Here is a 7,338-nt window from a genome sequence, read left to right as displayed (position 1 = left end):
TTTCGATACCACAGGAGTGCTTACTTGTATAGAGTAATGAATTGTATAGAGTAATGAATTTCCTTGTAATGAATTTCTAAAGCAAGCATCTGTATTATGAAGAACATGCTTTTATGTAATATTTTGTGGGTATTCTCCCTAACTTAAACATTTTATTTACAGGTAGAATTATCTACTTAGAGTATAAGTCAGAAGTGTTCAGATATTTTAAAAGAGTTTAATACAATTGAAATAAAAAGATTATAAGAAAACACCTCAAAATTAAGTATTATAGATTATTAGTGAAAATATTTTTAAATGTGAAAAAGGAAAGATTCCAGGAGAAAATATTTAATTATTTAATAACTAACTCTGGCCTACATAAAAGGAATTCATGAAAAGAACACAATGAAAATATATACAGAAAAGTAAAGTTCTCATGCCTTTTTAAAAAGATAATTGAATGTCTGGTAAACATAGTTCAAGAGCTGATAGGTGACATTTGATAAAAAGATTTCATCTCTTCCTTAGAAATGCTGAGCCAAAATTTGAAGTATTTTATAGGTGAGTCCACATGTTGTCTATTCCTACTCTTTTTTAAAAGCTTTAAAATCCTATTATCTCCGTAGGCTTATGGAATGATAAGATCAAGTATTGATTAAGAATACAGTGCACTCAGCTCCATATCTTATTACCTGAGGTGAAATTGGACAATTTTCTTAGCTCTCTGTGCCTCAGTTTCCATCTGTAATAGAAAAAAATACTTAACCTCATAGAGTTGCATGAGGATTACATAAGTACATGTAAAGTATTTAGAATAATATTGAACCCATAATAACCACTCAATAATATTATAACATAATCTGGTTATTTAGTGTCTTTTCAACAGGATTTGTTTATATATATATATGTCAATTATCATTGAAGAATGTAATTGTTAATTTTATATATGAGCCTACTTGATTCTTCCAGAATAGTCTCGTTTAAATTCTTTTTTTTTTTTTTTTTAAATTCTACTTCATTGCTCAAGAACTTATAATGATTCCCCAGTGCCTAAGCCATCAGAGGTAAGTTACATCTGGATTTTAAAACTCTCTATAATTGAAACCAACCTTACTTATTTAAGTTCCTTTCCTGTTTATCCAGCGTGACAGCCCATTTGTTTCACTTTAGATTTCCCACTCTTTCCTAACGTGCCATGCCTTTGTTCATCTATCCTGCTGGACTCAAACAGTGTTTCTCCTTTCCAGTCTTTCAGAGACAATTCTAAAATATTTCATCAAGCTATTTTTGTGCTGGAGTTGCCATCCTCTTCATTCTGTTTTTTTTTTTTTTTTTTGACACGGAGTCTCGCTCTGTCGCCCAGGCTGGAGTGCAGTGGCCGGATCTCAGCTCACTGCAAGCTCCGCCTCCCGGGTTCACGCCATTCTCCTGCCTCAGCCTCCCGAGTAGCTGGGACTACAGGCGCCCGCCACCTCGCCCGGCTAGTTTTTTTTGTATTTTTTAGTAGAGACGGGGTTTCACCGTGTTAGCCAGGATGGTCTCGATCTCCTGACCTCGTGATCCGCCCGTCTCGGCCTCCCAAAGTGCTGGGATTACAGGCTTGAGCCACCGCGCCCGGCCTGTTTTTTTTTTCTTTTTCTTTTTCTTTTTTTTTGTTTGAGATAGAGTCTCTTTCTCTATCCCCCAGACTGGAGTGCCATGGTCTGATCTCCGCTCACTGCAACCTCCACCTCCGGGTTCAAGAAATTCTCCTGCTTCAGCCTCCTGAGTAGCTGGGATTACAGGCATGCACCAGCACACCAGGCTAATTTTTGTATTTTTAGTAGACACGGGGTTTCACCATGTTGGCCAGGATGGTCTTGAACTCCTGACCTCGTGATCTACTCGCCTCAGCCTCCCAAAGTGTTGGGATTACAGGCGTGAGCCACCGCACCCAGCCCCTCTTCAATTTTTAATCAGAAATATTTATTAAGTACCAAATCATTGCAAGACTCAGGTAGGTATAGCAGAGAGTCAGTGGGCATGGCCCCTGACTTTGTTGAGATTACAGACTTTGAGGTGAACAATGAAATAAGCAACTGGGCCATAATCGATCGGCCTAGATTGTTCTTCCCCAAACTCCTCACAAGGCCAGTTCCTTCTCATCGTTTGGATCTCAGCTCCAACATCACCTTCTACAAGATGCTTTTTTTGGCCATCCTCTCTAAAAGCTACCCACAGTCAGTATTTATCATAATACCTGTTGATTAGTCTTTATAGCATTTTACTATTATCTGAAAGTATCTTTCCAGAGATGGATTTACTAGTGAAGTGGAGAGTTGCATTGTCCTCCCCCTGCAACATCCTTTGACAATAGTGATGTGGTTACTTGGCACTGATACATTCCCAGATACGTGCTGGGACCTGATTGGCACAAACTCATCAGACTAATTTCTCCACCCTTGCAAATTAAATGGTTCAGTAAAAGGCAGTAACCTAGGGCTTCCATGCAAGAGACGCCCTTAACCACAGTTGTATAAATCAGAGTCGCTCTGGAGAGTATGGTATATGCTTATGAAATCTGGAATTGCTACAGCCATTTTGCTGCTCCAAGGGCAATTAGCTTGCGGTAGAAGCTGAAATGCTAAGAAGATAGAGCCAGGGGACTCCCAGAAAACAGAATCCCAACTTTAGTCAAGCCTATTTTGAAGCCCACATTCCTATGGAAGTTCTGTCATAAGAGACAATAAACTCCTTGATTTTTAATCCATTGTTCAATGAAAAATTTTATTAAGACTATTATGGATTCATATGTGTTTATAAGAGAGATGATAACATTTACAAAGCCACTATTACAATATCAAATTCAAGATACTGGAACTGATATAATCTACCTGTCTCACACAGATTTACCTGTTTTTGCTTATACTCATTGGTAGGTGTATGTGTGTGTATTCAGTCTGTACGATTTTATCACATAGTGATTTCATGTATCCACCACAGCCAAGAGAAAGAACACTTCCATCACCACTAGGATCCCTTCTATTGCTCTTTTATGATCACATCCACCTCCCTCCCCACAAAACTTTTCCATCTCTATTGCTTGCTGACCTCGAATCCCTCTTCCATGGTTAACAAACTATGGCACATCCATACTATGGATACATCTCCAGGGAATTACTGAATTTAAAACATTTATATAACATTTTATTTATTTATTTTTATAATTTTTACTTTGTACCATTTACGTAACTTTTTTTTTTTTTTTTTTTTTTTTTTTTTGAGACGGAGTCTCGCTCTATTGCCCGGTCTGGAGTGCAGTGGCCGCGATCTCGGCTCACTGCAAGCTCTGCCTCCTGGGTTCAGGCCATTCTTCCACCTCAGCCTCCCGAGTAGCTGGGACTACAGGTGCCTGCCACCTCGCCCAGCTAATTTTTTGTGTTTTTAGTAGAGATGGGTTTTCACCGTGTTAGCCAGGATGGTCTTGATTTCCTGACCTCGTGATCCTCCCGCCTCTGCCTCCCAAAGTGCTGGGATTACAGGTGTGACCCACTGCGCCCGGCCTATATAACCTTTTAAGATGACAAATTTTAAAAATAGAAAAAGATTAGTGACATGACATTGTGGCTTGAGTTTATATTTTCCTAATGACTAATGATATTGAACTTGTTTTCGTATGCTTATTACTGAAGAATTTTTCTGTCTTCATGCGTGATGTATCTCTTTGTATTTTGCCCATTTTCTAATTGGATTATTTGTTTCTTTAACTGTTACGTTTTGGGAGTAATTTATCTAGTCTAGATACTAGTCTTTTGACAGATACGTGTTTTGAAAATACTTTCTTTCAGGCTTTGGTTTATTTTTTCACCCTCTTAATAGTATTTTGCAGAGCAAAAGTTTTTAATGTTAATGAGGTTGAATTTACACATTTTTTTCTTTATGGATTGGGCTTTTGGTGTCAAGTCTAATAATAATTCATTGCCTACTCCTGGACTGTAAAAATCTTTATATGTGTGTGTATAATTATAATTATGGTTATAGAGTAAGCCTTAATGTTGAGTAGACTGACTCCTCTTACATTGTTCTCTTTTCTTCTGTTTTTATTTCTTTCCGTCTTTGTCAAAATTGCGTAAGCTATTGTAGGTCTTGTGGAATTACATTACGTCTATAAACCAATTTGAAGAAAATTCCAATCCAATTCATGCAACATATGCTTCTCCATTTACTTAGATATTCATTCATTTCTTTTGTCAATATCTTCAAATTTATAGTATGTAGGCCGGAAGTGGTGACTCACGCCTGTAATCCCAGCACTTTAGGGGTAGGCAGATCATGAGGTCAGGAGATCAAGACCATCCTGGCCAACACAGTGAAACCCTGCTCTACCCTAAATACAAAAATTAGCTGGGCGTGGTAGTGCATGCCTGTAGTCCCAGTTACTCGGGAGGCTGAGGCAGGAAAATCCTTGAACCAGGGAGTCGAAGGTTGCAGTGAGCCGAGATCACACCACTGCACTCCAGCCTGGCAACAGAGCAAGACTCCCTCTAAAAAAAAAAAAAAAAAAAAAAATTATAGCATGTGAATTCTGTATATATTTGGTTAAGTATAGACCTAAGTATTTCATTTTCTTTGGAGTGATATAAATGATACTGTGTTTTTAATTTCTGTTTCAGAATGTTCATTATTAGTGTATAATGTACATGATTCATTTTTGTGACTTGATCTTTTATTGTACAACATTGTTGAACTTTAAGAGCAGTTTCTTATTTTATAAGCTGTATCCCTTTTATTTATTTATCTTGTACTATCACAGTAATTAAAGCTTCCAGTAATATGTTCAATAAGAGTAATGAGAGTGGATATTCTTGTCTTCTTCCTGATCTTAAAGAGAAAGTGTATAGTCTTCAACCATTAAGTAAAATGTTGACTGTAGGTTTTTTACAGTTGCTCTTCAGCAAACTGTGGTACTTCTTCTCTATCCCTCATTTGCTGAAAGTCCCTTTATTTATAAATCATGAATCAGTGTTGGATTTTGTTATTTTTGTGGGCCACTTAAAATGGTCACATGATTTTTTTCTAGTCTATTGATATGATTGTGATATGGTTTGACTGCGTCCCCACCCAAATATTATCTTAAATTGTAGTTCCCATAATCCCCACGTGTCGTGGGAGGGAACCAGTGGGAGGTAATTGAATCATGGGGACAGTTACCACCCTGCTGTTCTTGTGATAGTGAGTGAGTTCTCATGAGATATGACGGTTTTATAAGAGGCATTCCTTTCTCTCCTGCTGCCATGTGAAGAAGAAGGATGTGTTTGCTTCCCCTTCTGCTATGATTGTAAGTTTCCTGAGGCCTCCTCAACCTTGCAGAACTGTGAGTCAATTAAACCTTTTTCATTTATAAATTATCCAGTCTCAGGCATTTCTTCATTCAATGGATTACACTGAATGATATTCAAGTGTTTAATCAGTCTTACATACTTGGAATTAATGTCATTTGGTAATGCAGGAAAGTTCTTTTTATGCATATTGTTAGATTGGGTTTACTAATATTTTTGTTGATGGTATTTCATGTAAATTCTTTTTTGTTATCAATTATGTAATTGGATTATTAAGAAATTTAGAACACCAATTTGTGAGGATAAATTCCCTTTGTCAGTGCAAACACAGATGCAGGTGGTCCTGGAGCTGAGGAATAGCTTTGATTTTGGGGAAAATTTGCGAGTCCACAGTTTTCTGATCAATCTTGTGCTGCTCTGTAGTCTCGTATTTGTCTTTTTCTGTGTTGAAGATCTCACCTTCCTGATGTCTGGGTGTCTGGGCTTCCACAGCCGCTTCTTCTTGAAGTAAGTGTCAGTAAGATGTTTTGGGATTTTTACGTTACTGATATTAATTTTGGTTGAGATGGCAATGACAAATTTCTGGTGTGTTCTTTGTGTTCTTTGTGTTCAATTGAAGACCAGAGGTCCAGTCACAAATAACAAGCCACTAGCCACCTGCTTCAGGGAGACCACCCTCTTGCCTCTGTGGCACTCAGTAAGAATGATGAGAATGGTCCTGGGGGTGACTCTGGCTTGCAGTTTTCTCAAGTGCTGACTGAAGGGTTTTTGGCTGTGGCTCAACGGCTTTCGAGGCACATCTTCAGTAGAATAATATCTAGGGATTTTGTGAAGTTTAACTACCCGAGTACCACTCTACTTGTCACCCCACACGTTCTCCTTCATTTTTTTTTTTTTTTCAACTTTGGATTTAGTGGCTAAGTACTTCCTCTTGTACCTGGCCCTTCTGCAATACATAGTAGATTGGGAATATCTGCCACTTCTTCAGACAAGGACAGGATTTCAGCTGCAATGAGGCTTCCCTTTCTTGGGCTTTTTAGCTTTGAGGTCACCCTTTTTCACTCTGTCACCATCAGCCTTCTTGGCTTTGAGTTGCTTCTTTTTAGTATCTGGCTTATCAGCCTTTTCATCTGCCATCTTGCAAGATGAGAAAGAGTCATGTAAATTCTTGAGAGATATTGGCCTGTAATTTTTTTTTGGTACCGTCTTTGGCTTTGGTAAAATAAATTAGAAAGTGTCCCTTCTTCTAAGTCTGAAATAAGTAGTATAAAATTTGCAAAAGTGGTGTTAATTCTTCTTTAAATGTTTGGTTGAATTCACCAGTGAAACCAGCTGGAGCTAGAGATTTGCTTTTAGTGTCCTTTTAAAATATGAATCTAATTTCTTTAACAGTTATAGGAATATTTAGAACATTTATTTCATCTTGGGTCAGTTTCGGTAGTTTGCAACTTTTGAGGAATTTCTTACATTTAAGTTGTCAAATTAATGTATGTAAAATTATCTGTTATACTTTCTCATTATTCTTTTAATGGCAATAAAATCTGTGATGATATGCCCTGTTTAATTCCTGATATTGATGATTTGTGTTTATTTTATTCTTGTCAGTCTTGCAGAGGTTTGTCAATTTTATTAATTTTTTTGGAAGAAACAGCTTTTGTTTCATTGATTGTCCCTATTGTTCTATTTTTAAATTTTATTGACTTCTGTCCTTTATGATTTTCTTCCTTCTACCTTTTTTATGGATTTTTTGGTGGTTAGTTGTTTGCTTTCCATGTATTGAGACATTTTCCTGTGGTATTTCCGTTATTAACTTCTAACTAGACTCATTATAGTCAGAGAGCACACTCTATGATTTTGATTCTTTAATTTTTCTTAAGGTTTGTTTTCTGGTCAGGGTATGACTTATCTTGGTAAATTTTCCATGGGTAATTAAAAAAATGTACATTATGCTGTTGTTGGGTCGAATGTTCTATGTAAGTTTTTCATCTTAATTTTTTTGTTCAACTCATCTGTAGCCTTGCTTATTTTCTGTCTAGTT

At 37.1% G+C, this 7,338-nt stretch overlaps 1 pseudogene; it reads right to left on the bottom strand.

The window, feature by feature from the left end:
- Positions 1-5,581: 5,581 nt before the first annotated feature.
- Positions 5,582-6,456, bottom strand: LOC710228 (large ribosomal subunit protein eL6 pseudogene; annotated as a pseudogene).
- Between the last annotated feature and the right edge of the window lie 882 nt (positions 6,457-7,338).

The sequence above is a fragment of the Macaca mulatta genome, chromosome 3 (genome assembly GCF_049350105.2).
Source record: "Macaca mulatta isolate MMU2019108-1 chromosome 3, T2T-MMU8v2.0, whole genome shotgun sequence".
In the NCBI taxonomy this organism is placed as follows: Eukaryota; Metazoa; Chordata; class Mammalia; order Primates; family Cercopithecidae; genus Macaca; species Macaca mulatta.
This window is presented reverse-complemented; position numbering and strand designations above follow the sequence as displayed.